Source organism: Salmo trutta, chromosome 9, assembly GCF_901001165.1.
Source record: "Salmo trutta chromosome 9, fSalTru1.1, whole genome shotgun sequence".
In the NCBI taxonomy this organism is placed as follows: Eukaryota; Metazoa; Chordata; class Actinopteri; order Salmoniformes; family Salmonidae; genus Salmo; species Salmo trutta.
This window is the reverse complement of record NC_042965.1, coordinates 22,729,016-22,753,284: the sequence shown is the minus strand read 5'-3', so window position 1 is coordinate 22,753,284 and position 24,269 is coordinate 22,729,016. Positions and strand designations below refer to the sequence as shown.

Genomic DNA, 24,269 nt, shown 5'->3' with positions numbered 1-24,269 from the left:
GTAGTACGGTACAGTGTGTAACACTAGCTGTAGTAGGGTACAGTGTCTATCACTAGCTGTAGTAGGGTACAGTAGCTAACACTAGCTGTAGTAGGGTACAGTGTCTAACACTAGCTGTAGTTGGGTACAGTGTCTAACACTAGCTGTAGTAGGGTACAGTCTAACACTAGCTGTTGTAGGGTACAGTGTCTAACACTAGCTGTAGTTGGGTACAGTGTCTAACACTAGCTGTAGTAGGGTACAGTGTCTAACACTAGCTGTAGTAGGGTACGGTGTCTAACACTAGCTGTAGTAGGGTACAGTGTCTAACACTAGCTGTAGTAGGGTACAGTGTCTAACACTAGCTGTAGTAGGGTACAGTGTCTAACACTAGCTATAGTAGGGTACAGTGTCTAACACTAGCTGTAGTAGGGTACAGTGTCTAACACTAGCTGTAGTAGGGTACAGTGTCTAACACTAGCTGTAGTAGGGTACAGTGTCTAATACTAGCTATAGTAGGGTACAGTGTCTAACACTAGCTGTAGTAGGGTACAGTCTAACACTAGCTGTAGTAGGGTACAGTGTCTAATACTAGCTGTAGTAGGGTACAGTCTAACACTAGCTGTAGTAGGGTACAGTCTAACACTAGCTGTAGTAGGGTACAGTGTCTAACACTAGCTGTAGTAGGGTACAGTGTCTAACACTAGCTGTAGTAGGGTACAGTGTCTAACACTAGCTGTAGTAGGTTACAGTGTCTAACACTAGCTGTAGTAGGGTACAGTGTCTAACACTAGCTGTAGTAGGGTACAGTGTCTAACACTAGCTGTAGTAGGCTACAGTGTCTAACACTAGCTATAGTAGGGTACAGTGTCTAACACTAGCTGTAGTAGGGTACAGTGTCTAATACTAGCTGTAGTAGGGTACAGTGTCTAACACTAGCTGTAGTAGGGTACAGTGTCTAACACTAGCTGTAGTAGGTTACAGTGTCTAACACTAGCTGTAGTAGGGTACAGTGTCTAACACTAGCTGTAGTAGGGTACAGTGTCTAACACTAGCTGTAGTAGGCTACAGTGTCTAACACTAGCTATAGTAGGGTACAGTGTCTAACACTAGCTGTAGTAGGGTACAGTGTCTAATACTAGCTGTAGTAGGGTACAGTGTCTAACACCAGCTGTAGTAGGCTACAGTGTCTAACACTAGCTGTAGTAGGGTACAGTGTCTAACACTAGCTGTAGTAGGGTACAGTGTCTAACACTAGCTGTAGTAGGCTACAGTGTCTAACACTAGCTGTAGTAGGGTACAGTGTCTAACACTAGCTGTAGTAGGGTACAGTGTCTAACACTAACTGTAGTAGGCTACAGTGTCTAACACTAGCTGTAGTAGGGTACAGTGTCTAACACTAGCTGTAGTAGGGTACAGTGTCTAACACTAGCTGTAGTAGGGTACAGTGTCTAACACTAGCTGTAGTAGGGTACAGTAGCTAACACTAGCTGTAGTAGGGTACAGTCTAACACTAGCTGTAGTAGGGTACAGTGTCTAACACTAGCTGTAGTAGGCTACAGTGTCTAACACTAGCTGTAGTAGGGTACAGTGTCTAACACTAGCTGTAGTAGGCTACATTGTCTAACACTAGCTGTAGTAGGCTACAGTGTCTAACACTAGCTGTAGTAGGGTACAGTGTCTAACACTAGCTGTAGTAGGGTACAGTGTCTAACACTAGCTGTAGTAGGGTACAGTGTCTAACACTAGCTGTAGTAGGCTACAGTGTCTAACACTAGCTGTAGTAGGGTACAGTGTCTAACACTAGCTGTAGTAGGCTACAGTGTCTAACACTAGCTGTCGTTGTGTCTCACAAACTATCCGGAGGCAGTGCTGTAATTACCACAAGACAGTGAACAGCAGCCACACAGTGTATATATTTAACACCAGTCATAGTTTGAATACCTACAACTCTTCAGATGAGCCATAATTGTCAACATCTGTCTATGGGAGAGAGATACAGTATATAGCCTATATAGATTGGGTAGAAGATACAGTGCTTTTCTGACTGTGAAAGTATTCAACACCTTTCTTGGTGAGGTTAGCAAATAAATGTTATTTACTGCTACCAAGGGAAGGAGTAAAACAAAAGTAGACATGTAAGACGGGTGGAAAATGAAGGATGTGAATAAGGCAGTACAGTATAGAGCAGGAGATTAAGAGGTGCATAATTCAAAATCACATTTCGAACATTTGTAAACAAGTGAATTCTAACACAGTGGCACGCATTGAAGTGGCAGATCCCAATAATGGTGTTTTAGGTCAGCCATATAAAGCTTAGAAATTAAGCTCATGGATGGCAGGGAAAAGGCTCATTGTAATCCTTATAATACTCAATGGACCATTAAGCTCATTGGTGTCCTTTTTACAGTGAAAGAGAAGAGGTAAATAAAAGACCCCAAAATAATGTAATCCTATACTGTAGCAACTGGCCCTATACAGTAGCCTTAGCTGAGTGTGTTGTAATGGAGTCACTACATTGGTGATGAGAACCATTTTCTGAGCATATGGTGCCATGGAAACTACAGAGTACAAAGAAATGGGCGGAAAGGGATAATAGCTTTCCTTTGATTATGGAAAGTGCCCAAGAGCAGTGAGGTGCAATTAAGCAAATCAAAATTGGACTGTACAGGTTCCACCTACCATTTCCACAAAAGCTGAATCAGCTTTCTTTTTGTTCCACAGGACAATAGGCTGTGTGAAAACATAATCTATCCATGAAGCTTTCCGCTTTAGAGAGAGAGGGAGGGAAGGAAGAAAGGAGTGAGAGAGAGAGAGAGAGAGAGAGAGAGAAAGAGGGAGCGAGTGTGAGTGAGTGAGGGACAGTGAGAATGAATAAAACATTGCAGCAGCCCCTTCACCTTTACAGTTTGAGAGGAACCAAAACCAGAGAAGGAGCCATTGATGGGCCCAACAGAGGAGGTTCTGTCATCCTGTCCTCCTTACCCATGTGTCACCCATACCTCAGATTCCTCAACTCCTCTGAGCCTCTGGCCCCCCACGCTGTCTCTCCACCCAGCCCACCCAGCACTCTGTCCGGTAGCCATAGACAGACATTTGAAAAACAATTGAGTGAATTGGCCCTCTCTGATGGCTCCCTAAAATAAGTAATTATGTGCAGTACTGCTGAATGGGGAAGCTCTGTCAATGGGAGATCAAATGATGTCTTCCACTCACCAGCCTGAACAAAGCGATCATTCAGGGCCCACAGAAAATCTGTATTTTTCCTCTCGGTGGAAACGCTTCTCCTTGGTTTCAGCATTCCCACTCGCAGGATCCCGTGGCTTTAATTACGAAATAAATCTTATAGCTACGTTATTCTATGAAATTCAGTCCACTGTGATTGAAAGGAGAGACGTTTGTTTTGGGTCATAGTGAGTTTAGTCTGTGGAAATATAGAGAGGGCAAGGAGGAGGAGAGGATGTGTGTTTGGAAATGAAGGCAATTGCAGCGATTTGCAGCAGCACTTCAGAAATATATTTGAAACGCCCTTTAAAAACAGTCTGAATATCTAATTACATATCTGTATACAAGGCGAATGCAGGGTTCCCAACAAATGACTAGCTTTACACTTTACAGTAGTTATAGTAGAGACCCATCTTAACAAATCAACACAAATCAAGCACCAACACACACTTGGAGTCATTCATTAACTGAAAAGAAGGCTCTACTTTTTCCATATTGACCGAACAGGAAGCCACATCCGTGAGCCTGCCAGAGAGATAGGTTGAAGATGACAAAAATGAAGACAACAGGATTCTAATATCTTTTAACTCTTTGCAACAATGGGACCGGCTATGCTAGTTAGTAACGCCACTAGTAGTTAGCAATGCCGCTAGTAGTTAGCAACGCCGCTAGTAGTTATCAACGGCGCTGGTCCAATGTGTTTATTTTCTAACCCTGCGGCATGGAATTATTACATTGTCTTAACCTGTATATTTTCAACCTAGCCAGAGAGGGGGAGGCAGCTCCCACTCTCTCCCAGTTCCTACATTACACCATATCTCACATCAGCCTTCCTGCCCTTTGACTCAGATCTGAATCTATTCCAGGAAAAGATTAACATCTAAGTAAAGCCTGCATGCCTGAAACAGGACACCACAGACTGGCTCCTTTTCACCAGCAAGACAGACAGACAGACAGACAGACAGAGAGAGAGAGAGAGAGAGAGAGAGAGAGAGAGAGACGTGTTGTTGTGGAATAAATATTCAATTACCATTACTTCCTTGATAGCAGATTCACTTAGTGTGAGAGCCTCATTACTCAACATGTTCCATACTATCTGATACAGCCTTGTACATACTGTACCCAAAACCATACTATCTGATACAGCTTTGTACATACTGTACCCAAAACCATACTATTTAATAAGAGCTTTGTATATACTATACCCAAAACCATACTATCTGATACAGCTTTGTACATACTGTACCCAAAACCATACTCCCTGATACAACCTTGTACATACTGTACCCAAAACCATACTATCTGATACAGCTTTGTACATACTGTACCCAAAACCCTACTATCTAATACAGCTTTGTACATACTATACCCAAAACCATACTATCTGATACAGCTTTGTACATACTGTACCCAAAACCATACTCCCTGATACAACCTTGTACATACTGTACCCAAAACCAAATCACTTGTGGCCTGTTCATAGATTCCAAATACACTGAGAACAGAACCTGTAACTAATGCTGTAAATTGGTTACTAATCCAACATCCTGGCCAGTCATTACTCCACACCACCATTCACCCCAGCCTTACCTTCACTCTAATTAGCAAGCTAATCAGACGGCAACAAACACATTTATCCAATCAGAGCCTGCTGCTATTGACTGAGTGGGAGAAAGAGAGAGAGCGATGTTGGTGTATTTACAAGCAAACCAAGTAATGGTAAATTGAAAGAGCTTGTGTTGTACAGTACCTGTGGTTTTACCTGTACCTGTGGTTTTACCTGTATCTATGGTTTTACCTGTTACCTGTGGTTTTACCTGTACCTGTGGTTTTACCTGTATCTATGGTTTTACCTGTACCTGTGGTTTTACCTGTACCTATGGTTTTACCTGTACCTGTGGTTTTACCTGTACCTGTGGTTTTACCTGTACCTGTGGTATTACCTGTACCTGTGGTTTTGAAAACCTGAATGACAAACTGAAACCTGACTTCACCAGCAGCCAAGGATACCCTAAAGCCCAGACTCAGCAAAAGAGCCAAGCAGCCAGCTCACGTATGGGCTGCCCTGACCTCTGACTCCTATTTATCTAAATATAGTAGCTGTTTATTTCTGGACAGAATTAGTCACCAAACCCCCCATCCTGTCCTGTCCATTGGCACACATACACACACACACACACACACACACACACACACACACACACACACACACACACACACACACACACACACACACACACACACACACACACACACACACACACACACACACACACACACACACACACACAGTGTAGATAATGTCAAGACGGTGGCATGAGCAGGTTTCAGGTGGACGGCAGTTGAATCTGAATTGTGTAAAGCGTTATCCTGCTTCCCCTTGTGTAAAAAACACATGAATTTCACGTGATCACATATGATCTTATGTGGAGTTAATGTGATAACTAATGTGATAACTCCTCCATGATTTATGCTGCAGTAGTTTATGTGTCGGAGGGCCAGGGTCAGTCTGTTATATCTGGCGTATTTCTCCTGTCTTATCTGGTGTCCTGTATGAATTTAACTATGCTCTCTCTAATTCTCTCTCTCTTTTTCTCTCTTTCCTTCTCTCTTTCTCTCTATTTCTTTCTCTCTCGGAGGAGGACCTGAGCCCTAGGACCATGCCTCAGGACTACCTGGCCTGATGACTCCTTGCTGTCCCCAGTCCACCTGACCGTGCTGCTGCTCCAGTTTCAACTGTTCTGCCTGCGGCTATGGAACCCTGACCTGTTCACCGGATGTGCTACCTGTCCCAGACCTGCTGTTTTCAACTCTCTAGAGACAGCAGGAGCGGTAGAGATACTCTGAATGATTGGCTATGAAAAGCCAACTGACATTTACTCCTGAGGTGCTGACCTGTTGCACCTTCGACAACCACTGTGATTATTATTATTTGACCCTGCTGGTCATCTATGAACATTTGCACATCTTGGCCATGTTCCGTTATAATCTCCACCCGGCACAGCCAGAAGAGGACTGGCCACCCCTCATAGCCTGGTTCCTCTCTAGGTTTCTTTCTAGGTTCTGGCCTTTCTAGGGAGTTTTCCTAGCCACCGTGCTTCTACACCTGCATTGCTTGCTGTTTGGGGTTTTAGGCTGGATTTCTGTACAGCACTTTGTGACATCAGCTGATGTAAGAAGGGCTTTATAAATAAATGTGAGTGATTGATTGATTGATAACATGAAACGAAACATGTGAAGTGTTCCATGTGAAATCATGTGGTTTTTCTGTAAGGGTCCCACTCCCACCCGTCCCTCACCCCCGTCCACCATCCCCTTTTGGCAAAGCCGTCTCCTCCTTTTAGCATCAACACCTAAGCTACAGGGAGCATAATGAGATTCCACATGAACAAAACAGCCGCTCTGAGCTGCCGCACCAGCATGATGATGAAATTATAATTCTTTACCTTTGCCTTATCAAGAGTAGGATATCTAATGGCATTAACCTTTAGGTGCTTCCTACTGAACATTAACGTCTATGTCTATTAACATCTATTAATGTCTAATATCTCCCCTTTCAACATTCAATATGCAATACTCCTCCTCTTGGCTGTGTGACAATGTCTCAAGGCCAATTCAGATAGGATGACACATGATTAGGGGGGGAGCAGAAAGTTCTCTGTCTGCCAGTCTGACTCTAGACCAGGATGTGCTTATACCGTGAGGGGCGCAAGGAACAGCCTGGGAGTCTAATGAAACTGAAAGGCACATTCAAATTGGAACATTTCACTATGCAGCAGAAAATGACTGCATATTATACTGTACTGTACATTAGAGGTCGACCGATTATGATTTTTCAGCGCCGATACCGATACCGATTATTGGGGGGCCAAAAACCCCGCTACCGATTAATCGGACGATTTTATATATATATTTCTAATAATGAAAATTACAACAATACTGAATGAACAATGAACATGTATTTTAACTTAATATAATACATCAATAAAATCTATTTAGTCTCAAATAAATAATGAAACATGTTCAATTTGGTTTAAATAATGCAAAAACAAAGTGTTGGAGAAGAAAGTAAAAGTGCAATATGTGCCATGTAAAAAAGCTAATGTTTAAGTTCCTTTCTCAGAACATGAGAACATATGAAAGCTGGTGGTTCCTTTTAACATGAGTCTTCAATATTCCCAGGTAAGAAGTTTTAGGTTGTAGTTATTATAGGACTATTTCTCTCTATACCATTTGTATTTCATATAGCTTTGACTATTGGATGTTCTAATAGGTACTTTAGTATTGCCAGCCTAATCTCGGGAGTTGATAGGCTTGAAGTCATAAACAGCGCAATGCTTGAAGCATTGCGAAGAGCTGCTGACAAACGCAGTAAAGTGCTGTTTGAATGAATGCTTACGAGCCTGCTGCTGTCTACCACTGCTCAGTCAGACTGCTCTATCAAATCATAGACTTAATTATAATATAATAAGACACAGAAATACGAGCCTTAGGTCATTAATATGGTCAAATCCGGAAACTATCATTTCGAAAAAAAAGCGTTTATTCTTTCAGTGAAATACGGAACAGTTCCGTATTTTATCTAACGGGTGGCATCCCTAAGTCTAAATATTGCTGTTACATTGCACAACCTTCAATGTTATGTCATAATTACGTAAAATTCTCGGAAATTAGTTCGCAACGAGCCAGGCGGCCCAAACTGCTCCATATACCCTGACTCTGCGTGCAATGAATACAAGAGAAGTGACACAATTTCCCTAGTTTAATATTGCCTGCTAACCTGAATTTCTTTTAACTAAATATGCAGGTTTAAAAAAATATACTTCTCTGTATTGATTTTAAGAAAGACATTGATGTTCATGGTTAGGTACATTTGTGCAACGATTGTGATTGTTTCGCAAATGCGCTTTTGTTAAATCATCCCCCGTTTGGCGAAGTTGGCTGTCTTTGTTAGGAAGAAATAGTCTTCACACAGTTCGCAACGAGCCAGGCAGCCCAAACTGCTGCATATACCCTGACTCTGTGGCACAGAACGCAAGAGAAGTGACACAATTTCCCTAGTTAAAAGAAATTCATGTCAGCAGGCAATATTAACTAAATATGCAGGTTTAAAAATATATACTTGTGTATAGATTTTAAGAAAGGCGTTGATGTTTATGGTTAGGTACACATTGGTGCAACGACAGTGCTTTTTCGTGAATGCGCTTGTTAAATCACCCGTTTGGCAAAGTAGGCTATGATTCAATGATAAATTAACAGGCACCGCATCGATTATATGCAACGTAGGACAAGCTAGATAAACTAGTAATATCATTAACCATGTGTAGTTAACTAGTGATTATGTTAAGATTGATTGTTTTTTATAAGATACGTTTAATGCTAGCTAGCACCTTACCTTGGCTCCTTGCTGCACTTGCATAACAGGTAGAGTGCCTGCCATGCAGTCTCCTCGTGGAGTGCAATGTAATCAGCCATTATCGGTGTCCCAAAAAATAAATGCAGATTACTGATTGTTATGAAAACTTGAAATTGTCCCTAATTAATCGGCCATTCCGATTAATCGGTCGACCACTACTGTACATGAATCATCAGCAAGAGCAGAGATTTACTGAGCTACATTTCAGCTTTCCAAATAGTCCTTCATTGTGGATTGCTTTTAAGGCATTATTTTCTATTCAGCAAGCATTTCTAGGTACAGAAAGCTCAATGTCCTCACAATGACCATGGACTCTACACTCTGTTTCTAGTTATCCTCAGGAAAACCTGAACAGCCTGATGACTATTTTGAGCCATAGAGATTGAGCAGACTCCAGAGGCCTTGGCCTGAACCTTAGCACACCAAGAGAAGGTATGATGAGGATGAGAAGAGAAGCGTGTGAACCTGCCTCTCACCCTGATGAACACTGCTTTACCACTGCAGTGGATCGCCTCCAAAAGCCCAGGGCATTTTGTCTTTTCATCAGAGCTCTGCAACAGTGAGCAGTCATGTCAGGCAGTGGCCAGGACCCACAGGGCTGGATGTACTTGTTTTGGGGGAGAGGGAGGGTGATGGGGTGGTGTGGGGTAAGGTTGGGGTTGAGAGTTCCGTGAGCATGCCTCCTCTTGCGGAACGGCCAATGAACCATGGGCCTACTCATCACGCCAATCTGCCTGAAAAGGCTGAGTAGCACCGGCAGCCGGATATCATCACAGCCACATTAATTAAAGAGGGGCCATCGTTAGAGGGAGTCCCTGTTGCTCACTGCTGTTTCTATTTGTGGAAGACTGATGTTGTTGTTATTGTTGTTGCTCTTTTTGCCTCTTCACTCAGACAGGAAGGAAGAAGCTAATGGAGGTGTGTAGCCCTAAAGGGTTGATGGATAATGAAGAGGAGCATGGTGAAATCAACTGGAACCTCAATCTCCTATCCAGCAGTGGAAGTTAACAATTTAAAAAAGGCCATTCCTGTTGCACATCACTAATTAGTGTAGGTGCTGCTTTTTAGAGATCAAATTTCCAGATTCTTAGTAAACTGATTAAACAAAAGGAAAAGGTGCAAATCTGTTAAGAATCAGTATCATTGCTTTTCAGATATCAGAATGCACTGCCTTTTTGTGTCCATGCAATCAGAATATCACATGACATGAGATTGAGGAAAAGGAAATCAAGGAACTGCAGCTTTTGTATTTCATGGGGAGGTATGCATGTGTTGTGTGTCCAGTGGAGAGTGGTGTGATATGAGTGTGTGCTGCTGCCGCAGAAGGGAGAATACGTGCAGCTGGGCTGCAGACAGTATGACAGCTGCCGAGACGTGCTCTGGGCTCACAGGACTGAGGAAGCCTCTGTACTGCAGCCTCTCACTCACAGGATGAATAAAATATGAAGTGCACAAAGCACTCAAGTCCCAGCTGAAATGGAGAGAGAGAGAGATTCTCTCTCATTCTCTCTCTCCCTCTCAGGGGAAGTGGCCATGCAGAGTTGTAGTAGAGACTTGGAGGAAAAGATAATAAAACTGATGAAGAGGAAGAGAGAAAAGAGGGGGGTAGAGGAAGGCAAGGAGGAAATTGTATGAGGCTCTTCACAGAGCCATGAAGGTTGCTAAGGGAAAATAGTAGTAATAAATCCTAATTCAAACATTGCTTTAAATATGGGTACGATGAGAGGAGAGTAGTGTATTCAGGGGCAAGCACTTTGCCCCTGAATACACACCATGCATGCCAACACACATATTTCATACACAGCTTCCTCCGTCTGGGTTGAGGGCTGTATTCAACAGAATAATAGTATAACATCCACTTAGGATTTGAAGCATCATCCATCCACAGAAGTCACACAGCCTTTTCCCAGCCTAGGTATAATCATACCAGCAACACTTGAGGTTATGTTCCCCATGAATAAGTCATAGCTACATACTGTAGTAGCAGCAATATAGCATTCCCAACCCTGGCCTCAATCTAACCTTTCAGCAAGACCTTGTTTACGTCCATGGGGCTGCATGGGGAAATGTTTCCACCAGGGAGTCAGTGAGGGACTGAGTGAGCTGAGTCATCCTCAGGCACATCTATAAGAGACCTGGTACTGACACATGCTGTCAACACAGAGTAGACACAGGAGATGATGGGAACCAACATGGCATGGGCCCTGCCACGTGGATGACCAGGCACTGTGTAATAATGTGACACCACCTATCTCACCAGACCTATGTGACTTCACTGACAGATGGAGAATGAATGAGCGTGCTTACTGCTTATCACCAGACTAGAAACAATGCCAGGCTAATACTTAAAAGGTCCAATGCAGATGTTTTTATCTCAATATCAAATCCTTTCTGGGTAACAATTAAGTACCTTACTGTGATTGTTTTAAACATTTTTTAAAAATAGCTTCTTAGCAAAGAGCAATTTATCAAGCAAGAATTTTGCTACGACTGTCTGAGAGTGGTCCGAGTGGCCAGGAGAAAACCTAAAACTAGCTGTTATTGGCAGAGAGGTTTGTCTCTCTTTCTTATTGGTCTATTAACTAATTTACCACCTGGTGATGTCACCGGGAAGGCTAAAACTCCATCCCACCAAAACAGACTGACATTTCAGGCGGCCCTTTCAAACAGCTCTTACACTAAAAGGGAATTATCATCATTTCACAGTATTATTCCAATCTCCTAGTGTGGAAATATATATAAAACACAGGAAATCATGTTTTTGACTGCACTGGAAATATATATAAAACACAGGAAATCATGTTTTTGACTGCACTGGAAATATATATAAAACACAGGAAATCATGTTTTTGACTGCACTGGCCTTTAAGACATCCTATTTGATGCTTGTAGTGCAGGAGCCAACTCTTTGTATTAAAACATTGTGGAACGGTAACAATTGCAGGTCTTATAGTAAAAAAACAGAGCTTGGCTACTGCATTACATTACAAAATCATAGTCATGAAGAGCAGAAAACATATTGTAAGAACATTTAAGGTTCATCCTTCATGTAATTGTTCCCAACGGTGCATAACCAACTGTGGGCCCCTCATTAGTGCTCGTTTAACCACTTATTCCATGATAATAGTTTTTTTCCTCGTGTTATTACTTTTCTACTATTTATCTTTTTTTTTCTCTCTACACTGTTGGGAAGGGCCCCTAAGTAAGAATTTCACTGTTAGTCACCTCTTGTTTAAGAAACGTGAAAAATACAATTGGATTTGATTTGAATTACACAGCAGTAACAGGCCTGTTGTATGTAGAGACTTCTAGCAGGAACAGTGGGATGCACCCTGTGATTTTGCGAGGAACTTCACTTCACAGCATTCTGACAAATCTGCATGGCAGGTGTGACAGCCCAATTAGGGCCCACCAAGAAGAGGGGAGAGGAGAGGAGATCTGATAGGCTGCTGCCTCTCCCTGTAGACAGACAGACAGACCCACAGGGGATCTCTCTTCTCATATCCTTTATCAGACCAACAACTGGTGCTGCATTGGAGGGAGGAAGGGAGCATTAATATGAAATATCTCTTCCCTTTCCTCTTTTAAGTGAAGCTTGTCTGATTCTTCACAGAGCTTTCTGAATATGGGTTTGGATCCACTGTGTCAGTCCATTTCCTAAACTAGATTATTGTGCATGAAGATTATTGTGAAGATGAGGAATGTGTAACTTACTACAGACCATACTATAGTTGCATTCTTCTACCAGCAAGGGGAAGATCTGGGTAATATCTGCAACTTGTTACCCAAACAGAGCCTGAATTCATCAGTCAGCAACTGTAGCTCAAAACAAAAAGATAAATTATGAAATAAATGTTGTGTTTATCTTTCTTCCCACATGTTCCAACGCTCATCAGCCTAAGGAGGCATTAATTACTTTAATATGGGAATTCATTTGCAGAATGGAATATAATAGCGTGGAAATCTCCAGGCTTTGGAAGTTGTGTGTTAAATATCAATGGGGCTTTAGTTTAAGGCTCAGGATTAACCCAAGATAAATGGCTCTCTGAGTTACACACTGGCGCCAGTAACTACATCTCTCTGCTTTAAGACGCGCTAAAAGTGGAACCAGAGAACTAAAGTCTGTGTTTTAGGAGGATGGGTGTTGGCAGGTAGTGCCCTCTTGGTAAACCAGGAAGAGAAAACATGATCCAGTAGTTTGATGCAGACAAAGGGTTGTTTGTGTGTCAGCAACCAAGTTCAAGAATGAACAAGAGGGTCTGTTATTGTAGGTCAGCAATTACAGTTGGCTGGTGTTCTAATCCCTATGACTGGCCGTATCTCAAGGTCAGCCAGTGACTACATAATGGACTAATCTTTCTCTCTTTTTCCCCTCATTCTCTAATTCTCTAGTGTCCACACTCTTTCTCTCTGTCACACGCACACACCCCCACACCCACACACACCCACACACAAGGGGAGAGTAGAGTAGTGTTAGAGTTAGTATTGATGAGGGAATCACGTGATTAGGCCTTGGGAAGGTTCTTCTACCTAATCAGCCATTTTGGGTTAATAAGCATGTGTTTGTCAGGGAAGAGCTTAATAGCATATGCATTATCTACTTCAACTCTGCCAACTGAGAAGACCTGGTATCAACCTTTCAAAACCAGTTGATTGATGGATGGTGTGAATGCTGGGTATGATGAGCATACAGGTACTGGCCTGTTCTGATGACTTCCTCTGCAATACAATGTCTAATAAATAAATGACTGACAAAGCCAACTGAATACATTTAAATCATCATAACACAACACCAATTGAAGTTCAAGGATACAATAAGGACCAGAGGGTATGAGCCCGCTGTTGATAACCACATTACAGTATATAAACAAGCCAGCTCTGAACACAACCGGCATTATAGAGTGGATTCACACACTGACTAGCAGTGTTACAGTAATGACCTTGGCTATTGACAGGAATGATGACAAATCCACTCCTTGTTTCTGTGACGGTGCTGACAGTGGCCTGCCCTTTCTACGGTGTCCCTCAGTCATCCTTCGCCATTGGGACGCCTCTAACACAGCTGATCCATCATCCTTCCTCCTCGGTGGGCAGACCCCACAGCTAATGGCCAGGCAGACACTGTTAGAGATTGTGGTGGCCGAATTTACCACAACAACATGTTAACAGTGACAGACTCCACAGGGCGCAGGGAAACACACTGGTGATTCACTGACAGCCGCATCCCAGCATGCTGGACTCCCCAGCCACCCTGGACTCCCCAGCCACCCTGGACTCCCCAGCCACCCACACACACCAATACCAGCCCACTACCACCTTCCTAAAACTGTACACAGGGTGCTTTGCTCTATGTGCTGTCTACTGGAGGAGGCCCAGCAGAGGAGTATTACTCTAAGTGGACAGGCCTGGGTTCCCATCCTTCCGAGAGGAACATCTGTCCACAGGCTGGCTCTTAAAACTCCTCAAGAGTAACAACATCAGCATAAACATGAAAGTGTTCAATGAGGATGAAGTGAATGGAATGCATAACAGCGACATACGCACACACGCACACACACCCACATGCGTGCACACACACAATGTCAATGTTAGGACATTAGGACATCATATTTGAGGGTTTTCCCATAGTCTGGCCTTTCTCCACACAATGTTAATTTACCATTTTCAGGCAGTTATTACTTGAGTATTATTTACTGAAAAATCCCACTGTTACAGATGAACCCGGTCTGAGCAAAAAATCTGTCTGAGATATGAATACAGCAAAGCCAACCCTCCTCGGGCCTTCCCTGGAACTGATCAAAGAGTCTTGCAGATAATCCCCACTCCAAAATCATCTTGTCCTTTAAGGAAATATTAGCAGGAAAATAGAGCATTTTCCTCTGTGCCACAAAGGAGAACATGAAACATATAGTCATACTTACTTATACTAGAAACAATCACAGAGCTGAAAGTGTACGAATGTTTCTGTCATTTCCCTCAGAAAAACATATGACTGAGCCATCACTTTATATATATATATATATATATAAGTCCTGTGTCTCACTGTTTATAGAGGTCATAGATGAGACAATGCCTAATTAACCTGTCTGAATTTGGAGGCGTTATACTGTTTGCATTGAGATGATGGGCGTGTATTATTCACTGTTCTTCACTTCAACCCCTGATTCAACTCCTTAGAACTGACAGGTCAGAGATCTGCTGTTCTGTCTGTCTATGATTCTTCCTTGTCTGAAACATTCAGCCTTATTCTGCTCCAAAACAGCATTTGACAATGAGTACAGAAAACCATCAACTCCCTCTGTCTAATGTATCACTTCACTGAGATACTGCACTGATGAAACCCAGGGAGCAGTGACGTGCCATTGTCCACATGCCAGAGCTTAAGCACTCAACACTGATTCTCAGTTTTTTATAGCCAGGCTATTTCTGTATACACTCTAATGAGAATCTTGGCATCCATTCATGATGGCGAAATATCGATAGAGAGAGCACATCATCAAACATACATACAGTAAAGTACAGTGCCTCCCCATAAAGCAGCAGGGTTCAGAGGGTTTAAATGCTAAGACAAGCTCAGACATGGATGTTCTCCTTCATGTCAGTTCCCCTGGTTATCTTCACAAACCAGAGCCACTGGTTCCGATCCATGAGGAGTCACTGAGAGGTCAACAAGAGGATAAAGAGATAAGGAAGCAACATAAATGCTGAAGAAATTCAAAGCCTTCATCACTGTGATTCTGGACACTGTGCTGCTCTGGTCATGGCTCTACAGAGGGCTGCATATCTGAGAGGCTTTAAAGTGCTCCATTGAGCTGGGTGCTAAGCCTCCTAGCAATAAACCCCTCTAAAATTCAAAATTAAATACTACAGGTAACTGTCAAAATAAAGGAAACACTGACATAAAGTGCCTTAATAGGGCATTGGGCACCAAGAGCAGCCTGAACAGCTTCAATGCACCTTGGCATAGATTCTACAAGTGTCTGGAACTCTATTGGAGGAATTCGACACCGTTCTTCCATGAGAAAATTCCATAATTTGGTGTTTTGTTGATGATGGTGGAAAATGCTGTCTCAGGCGCCGCTCCAGAATTTCCCAAAAGTGTTCAATTGGGTTGAAAGCTGGTGACTGAGACACACACCCTTTAAGCACCCTATGCTCCTTTGAGAGCCCTCTTTCAAAGTCACTGGGATCTCTTCTTCTAGCCATGGTAGCCAAAACAATGGGAAACTGGGAGTTTTTATACATGACCCAAAGCATGATGCGCAATTAACTCAGGGACCACACCTGTGTGGAAGCACCTGCTTTCAGTATACTTTGTATCCCTCATTTACTAAAGTATTTCCTTTTTTTGGCAGTTACCTTTATTTACATACTATATTTTGAAAAACTATTCTTTGAAAGATTCTTGTAAGGTTGACAGGAATGAGCACTCACAACGAACGTGTCAGCTGCCCTGGTGTATAATTGGAATGAATGAATTCTCAGTATTCTCCTGAGAATGCTGAGAATTCAATCGTTTTGATAAGAATGAATGGGTAATACTACAAAATACTGTACCATGTATCAGTTATCACCATGGTTAGCTAACATTCCAATAACAGTCATTGAGAGCACCTGGCTGCTTCTTGTTCCAAGCTAACTGTGAGGTGGCTAGAGGAACATTATTTAGATATCCTGTTTCTGCTTCGCACAGCCTCACTCAGAATTGAATCCCCCTTAAGCGTTCATGTAGCTAGCCTGTCCCCCCATTTTCAGCCTCAGGCTAGTAGATGGCTGGGGTGCGGGAAAGCTTCTGTCAGCTACAGTAAAGATAATGATGTTTTTTTTAAATGTACGTAAAGTGTAAAGTATTTTGTCTGTAATGTATGTTTCGTTATATGTTGGACCCCAGTAAGACTAGCTGTCGTCATTGGCGTCGACTCATGGGGATGCTAATAAATCAAATCAAAATGTAATTTCTCAAAATGTGTGACTTATAATTAATCCATCTGATTTAAAAGTAGAAGGTGTTGACACTTATATAATATATACAACCTGCCATTAATAGTGGGTATTCGGGTTTTATACCCGTTATCTCGAGAGCGTGATGACAACGGGTATTTCCATGGAAAAGGACCCATGAGGAACAACGTGAAGTTCAGTGAAGTTCATAGGAGCATATCAAATTGGGTGTCAAATGGAAGCTAAGACTCTATATTTTTGGGAAATGAAGGCATAGATACATTTTTCAACCATTTTCCATCTTAAAAAGTAGACATACATAAGTAAAGGCTTTGATTTATGGATGGAAAAGAGGTCTTAAAAAACATCAACAAGAAAAAGTCTTAAAGGGTATCAGAAATACATCAAAATACAATAATGTTGACGTAAACACCCCTGTCAACTAATACCAACACTTATATTGAGTTTTGGAGATATTGTTTACCTTCTGTAAGTTTAAGAAATATTGCCAAAAACCCACATATCTTTAAGATATTTTCTCATTTGTCATGAGGGAGGATAATGAAAGTTCACAGAAACAACATGTAAAGATAGACCTACCAATTTTGTTTATGAATTATTAAGTGATTAAAACTCGTAATTCCATTGTCCAAATTGGTAATGGAATTACTGCAACTGAATTGGCTACAATGGGATATCATAAAAGTCCAAACCACAGTCGTGTTACCTGCTACTGTCCTCCCTTCCACTGGCGTACTGTTATGTTCAACTGATAACTGTTTTCTTTGTCTTTCTGTTGTCTGGTGATGAAACCAAGAGTAAAACAGTCAGTCTGGACAACCCCTCCCTCTCTCTCTCCCTTTCCCTCTCCCTTTCTCTCTCTCTCTCTCTCTCTCTCTCTCTCTCTCTCCCTCTCTCTCTCCCTTTCTCTCTCTCTCTCTTTCTCTCTCTCTCCCTTTCCCTCTCCCTTTCTCTCTCTCTCTCTCTCTCTGCCTTTCTCTCTCACTCTCCAGTTAATTTCACCTCTCCCAGCTCTTACTGACACCTACCCATGAGCCCCTCTCTTTCCATTTACTGTAACCAGCATCCTCACCCACTGAGCACCGACCGACACCGGACGTCATAGACGTTGAAAAGTTGTTGAAATTTGGTCAGTCCACCCTGGCCTTGATGTTAACGTCCACAGACGGACCGGACTAGACCAAATCTTAACCTATCATAGACATATGTTTCCCAAGTTTAGATAGTACAGTACAATACAGTACATTTAGTAGAGTACAGTGCAATACAGTATATTGAGTAGAGCACAGTAGAGTACAGTACAATGCAGCACAGTAAAGAAAAGTATAGTATAGTATATTGTACTGTATACTGTATTGAACTATACTCTAGTTTACTGTACTGACTGCACTGTACTAAACTCTACTCTGCATTGCTGTGCTGTATTGTACTGTGCTGTATTCTACTGTGCCCTGCAATTCTCAGCTGTGATGTCCAAACTTGTGAAACAGAGAATGACATTCATATCCATAATTATGGATATGTGTTGTACAGATCAGGGACCCATGATGTAATTCCGTTACCGGGTGTAAATTCACCTCACTTACTGTAGTTCAATAAGCAAACTCAAGGTGCCATGTCATAGCTGACAGCCCTATCTTTCTGCAGAGTTTTTGGAAAACGTGGTCATATAAAAACCTGAGGGGGATTTTACTGTAATTCCATTACCCAACTTTGCATCTGCACAGTTATTCCACTGAATTTGTTTTTGTATGTTTTTCTGTGGTAATTGTTAAAAGTAGTCCTTGTGCATAGAGTTGTATGGTTTGGTAAACTTTCAAATCAATGGTTTTTGTTTGTCATACATTTCTGTTATCGTGGAATTGCCCAAAGGCTACTGTACAATGGCAACAATCCTAGCATTAATAACTGGGCATTTCAAGGCCTTGTGGTCATTTTACAGACTTAAGATATTGCTATTCTGTTATTCTGACCCAAGAAAGCTATTACATGTGGGAATGTTTGCTTACCTCCAGTCCTTACTGAATAAATATGCTTCTGGAGAGCACCTGCTGACAGATGATGATGTTTCATGATAAATACCCCTGAATATCACTTCAGTCAATTGCCCCATTACTGAGCTGCCACAAAGGAGAATACATCTCCTAACATATATCTAAGCATGTCATTAGCTCTAGTAACAGAACAACAGAGGGTGAAGGAAGTGAAAGCAGAAAGTCAGGAAGGCAGAGAGACAGGCAGGTTTCCTGTGCTCTCTGAGGTGGATCTGCAAATCATTATGCTAGTTAAACATTAGCATGAGGGCTCTAAAGAAAGTCCAGCTACTTCACACTTTGGGTAAAGTGAGAGTGGCGATGTGTTGATTCAAGGCCACATGATATTTACATAAAGCCAGCCCTCCAGAACAGGCAGGGGAATAATTACTTGCAGCCTAGCTGAGCCACTGACTTGGCATGATGGCACACGCTGGGATGAGTTGGCTACTGGTGGAGACTAGGGCGCTCTCACATTTCCATTAGCACTTAACTAATCCAAATAAACCCTGCATGTATCACAAGGTGTTGTTGTGAGATCCACACTGTGTTCAGTGCTGGCAGTAACAAATTAAACAAATTGATCTTATTTGGGGTTGAGGTGAATCAGATAGATATAGATAGCATCACATACCCAGTCCAAAATCAAATAACTTGCTAATGAGACTATTGTTTTACCCTCTTTTCTGACCTCTTTCTTTGTAATATATGTAGAACATATGCAAGAAAATGAATTAAATAAAACTATTCTTGCTTTTAGAGTCTGTTAGAAGAAATAAAGCAGGCATCCTGGTCCGGTAATGGTAGGCCCTCAAGGAAATCTTGACACCATCTGTTATGTTTTCCATGTCAGCTCAGTGATAATGACTCTTTCCAACATTAGCAGTGATCCTTTGGTTTTTTATTTTTATTTTGTTTCCCATTAGCTGACACCAATGGCGGCAGCTAGTTATACTGGGGTCCGACATGTAACGGAAAAGACATTGCAGACAAAAGACTTTACAATTTACATATATTAACATGCAGTGTGTGTGTGTGTGTGTGTGTGTAGGTGTGTAGGTGTGTGTGTAGGTGTGTGTGTAGGTGTGTAGGTGTGTGTGTGTGTGTGTGTGTGTGTGTGTGTGTGTGTGTGTGTGTGTGTGTGTGTGTGTGTGTGTGTGTGTGTGTGTGTATCTATCAGTTACAGTACATGTCAGTACATACAGTAAACACAACAAGTAGGTCTCTCACCACAACCTTCAGCAGGCTGCAAAAATAATGGTCTACTTTTAATAAGCTATAGGCTGTAGGCTACATTCAGATGTTTGCATTACTTACATTTATGTCAGAGCCCACTGCAGCATACATAAAGATCCAAGGGGAGAGAAGAGGACCAATGATGAGTAGTGAACAAGTTGTAACACTGCATGGGGTTTGCTGAAATTACACTACACGGTCTGAAAGTCAACAATTGTGATGGGGCACATTTCTCACATATTATACTGAAGAAACCAGCTGATAGAACCAGATGTTATACATTAGAAATCTGCTGATAGATGTTATAACGTACAATACATTTACATGTAAATGTGCATCTGCTTAAAGAAAACGCCCATAATAGCCTACAATTTCATATCTGGCAAATAATAATAATTGTTTGACAACTTTAATTTAAATATATAAAATATGATAAGGTGCATAACCTACCTCAAATAGGAGTCATAAGAGAGTAATCCAAGGGAGAGTCGAATACAATCCGTTACCGCATATACGGAAATATTTGGCTGAACCTAATGGAAAGACGCAACTCTGAAATAAGAATCGGTCTGATACAGCTCTCATTCACAATCTTGGTCCGTGCTCCGTGAAAATTCCTCACAAAATTAAGAGTATAGATCCAGTGGTAGTCTAAATGTTGCGATAGGGTATCTCATTTATGTATTCACCATAACGTCCGTGCGTCTGTCCTCTGTCACTGCGATTCTCAATCCCGTTACAAACCAATCTCTGTCTAGTTCAATACAGCATTCTGTGGATGCTGCCACACGCTTATTTACAAGGACAGAATAAGGCAGAATAGCATATGGTCCTTGAAGCAAACTCAATTATGTTGATGACGGTACGCAGGAGACGATCATTTCCGTACCTCGTAATCTGCTGTTAGGTCAAAGTCGGTATGATGCAGCCAGCGTGTCACGGCGAGGGGACTTGACACTCCGTGTCCAGAGTGCCTGTCAAACAGCCCTGCGGATCGTGCACACCACAGCGGTAACTGCGCTCTGCGCTCCACACAGGCCGACAGCACTGCCTACTGTATTTAAAGAGACACAGCATAAAATACGCGCAACCAAGGGCGCAGTGACTGTGGATTACACTGCGCGGTTTTCTATTCCATATATGAAACATTATAAACCATATAGGCCACCGTGCACGTCAAACGAATCATGGTACATTTATCCTACAGTTTGAGCTATTTATGTACGTTCATGTCTTGAATTATTTATATGGGGCAGGGGCGGGTCAAAGCATGGTCACCTTGACAAGATGACAGATCAGCTTCTACTATGTAATGTCACAACAATGCACCAAAACATTCTACCTCTAATTCTGTTTTCATGAAAACAGGATTAAGTTCTCCAACATGGAACCTCTACAGTTTACAGCAGTTGGCTTGAGAATCATACTAGCCTAATGAAAGTCTCTCGCTCGCTCGCTCTCTCGCTCTCTCACTCTCTTTCTCTCTCCCTCTTTCTTTCCCTCTCCTTTATTTATTTCTCTCTCTCCATCTTTCTCTCTCTCTTCATCTACTTACATATTGAGGGGTGTTGCTGCCTTGAACCACAATGGTCACATTTTTACTTCTCTTGAATTGAGTATTTTTCACCCACTCTCTTCTGTCTCCATAACTACAATTTCAGCCATATGGCCCTGACTATAAATTGGATGTATTGGATAGAGCTGATACCTTCACTGCTGTTCATCTCATTTGAAGAAGCCTATACAGAGCACCACACAATCCTTGCCTCAGCCTTCTCAAATCCAAGTCCAGCAGTTCAGCTGCTGCATGCTTAACCGGCACACACAAGGATCTCTTAACTTAGTGGCTAGAGCTATCATATGCTCTGCTCAGAAACAGATCTTCCTCGAGTGTAAAATACTCTCGCTGATCAAAGTTTGATCAGTCTCCCACTGCAAATGATGACATTGGAATCAATAGCACAAAAACAGCATTAAGCAGGCTTATAAAGGCCAGCATGCACCCACTCTCACAAATCTTCCTTGAGTGTAAAACACTCTCGCTGATCACAGTTTGATCAGTCTCCCACTGCAAATGATGACATTGGAATCAATAGCACAGAAACAGCATTAAGCAGGCTTTTAAAGGCCAGCATGCACCCACTCTCACCCCCCCCCCACAGACACACCCCCACACACACATAATGAAAAACAGACACAGACACTCACAGAACCAGAACATAAGTACAATGAAATACCCCCTGAGCCAATAAGACCAGGTAAGCAGAAACTCAGGCACTCCATGCGCATGAGTCATCCACAATACATGGAAATGAAAACAAATAGCTTGTGTAAGCAAACCTGTTTGTTAATCAGAGCTGAGCTGAGTAATGCAAAGTATGAATATTCTATGCTCTAAAAATATCTCAAAACATTTTCACTTGGATTAGACATCAAAAATCACACTTCTCTATTAGAAATATGACACGTTTTCCATGAAATTGAGCTTAAAGAGCATTCCACTTCACAGCACGTCAACAGTCAACACATTGCACTTGTTATTGTTCAGTAGTCAAGTGTGATCAAATGCACATCATTTAGTGGGGTGCAGGGCTGAACAAAGTAGATATAAAAGAAATAGAGCCTGCACACTTACATATGGAATTGTTTTAAGACGGTCAAACCATGAATCATTTAGATATTTGATTTTGAATTTTCGGACCCCTTTTGGTATCCCCAAAAATATAAAACAATTATTTTATAAAATATTGAATTTGGCCTTTACTACTATAGCCCATAGAAATGCATTGAATAACAAACACATTCATAGATGGCAAAAATACAGTCAAAACATGAATTGTAAGGAATAAGGTTTTGAAGGTTTTTTTGACACATATTTAACCTCTTTTTTTTAACTGTGAACATCATCGTGTTCATGTGAGTCTGCCCGTTCCCTAGAGTGGTCATATTCATTTGTAGGCCAAACCGTTTGGGCGCTACAGACGTTTTCGTGAGAAGACCGATTTTCAGAATGTCCCGTGGTCTGACAAACACCGTCATAACCAGATGGGATAGATTGAGACGCAGACCACGCAAAAAAACCTTAGATCTCTAGTTTAAATTGACCGATTTTTATGGGGATTTTTTTTATTATGCTACTTAGACCGACGCACAGATGTGGGCACAGGTGCGTCAAATGACTCTTATTAAGGATGATTTAATTTTCAAATATCGTTTCGAATCAAACAGGGATCTTCCTCAGGTCATTTCACCAGAAGTGTATTACACCCATATTTATAGACATAAGACAAGCACCTATTAGGGTGGTCTATACATATTTCAGATGAAATGGGCAGCACTTCTCAAATATTATGACTGTATAACCATTCATATCAGGTAGACAAAGCGTATGCTCCAATACTCAAATATGGTTGTCATAATAATGAATGAATCAGATGGCGTTCACAGGAAATGGCCAATGGGAAAATCCTCATTAATTTCTTTTGGATACATATTGTCCAATTGGAATATCCAGTAGGATTCTCTTTGCAATAGAAGTCTATCGATGTCCTCCCCTCGCCTCAGGACTTTGACATGCTCGATACCCATGTACTTTAATGAGGCAACATTGTGTCTGGCAGTCAAAGCGCATAGCGACTAGACATTTGAGGTCTTAGTTTCTGATGCTACTTCTATGTTCAGATATGCGTGTCTGGAGTGCCCGGCGCGTCTTGCCCACATAGGCCAGCCTACAAGGGAATTTCAGTAGGCAGAATACATTCTTTGTAGCGGATGTTATAATACCTTCAGTTTAAAATGTTTTCCTGTCATAGGATGGTTGAATGTGTGGCATCTGCTTGTGAAATTACACTGTGGGCACCTGTAATTGCCCTCTTGGACATGGTCAAGGAAGGTGTCCGTTTTTTGGGGGGGACAAATCTGACCTGACAACCATTCTGTCTGACAGAAACTCACTACTGCGGGTAAACAGTTTCCATCCTTTACCCCCCTTTGCCCATTTCAACTTAATTATGTATAGACCGCGCTAATTGGTACTTGTCTTGTGTTTAAAAATGTGGGTGTGGTGAACTTCCGGTAAAATGACCTGAGGAAAATCCTTGTAGGATCGTAATGCTGTTTGTTTATTGATAAAGGTACGCAATCTAATCTCAGAGAATTCAAAATTATTATGTACTTAAATCCGACACACTCCATTTAGTATGATATGTTATGTTTCGTATATATTCATTTGTGGATGTCTATCACCCATTTCGTATGATAACTTCATAGCAGCGGGAAGTAGTTTGGGGGTGTTGCGATTTTTTTCGTCACCACTGCAGACGCCTATATCATTTTTATTTATTATTAATATATATTTTTATACAGATTTTTCAGGGGGTGTTGCAGCACCCTCAGCACCCCTACTTCCAGTGGCTAAG

At 41.8% G+C, this 24,269-nt stretch overlaps 1 protein-coding gene across 5 annotated transcripts in view; it reads right to left on the bottom strand.

The window, feature by feature from the left end:
• Positions 1-20,882, bottom strand: part of LOC115200206 (WSC domain-containing protein 2) — a 97,532-nt gene extending 76,650 nt beyond the window's left edge. Inside the window, exons 1-2 of one of the 5 annotated variants that reach the window (XM_029763066.1) lie at positions 20,302-20,882; positions 19,933-20,051 (exon numbers count right to left, since the gene is read on the bottom strand). The gene's annotated coding sequence lies outside the window, so the exon portion shown is untranslated. Of the gene's footprint in view, positions 1-18,591; positions 18,738-19,932; positions 20,052-20,301 lie in introns of those variants that run through there. The other 4 variants (XM_029763065.1, XM_029763064.1, XM_029763067.1 and 1 more) reach the window with 4 other exon arrangements.
• Between the last annotated feature and the right edge of the window lie 3,387 nt (positions 20,883-24,269).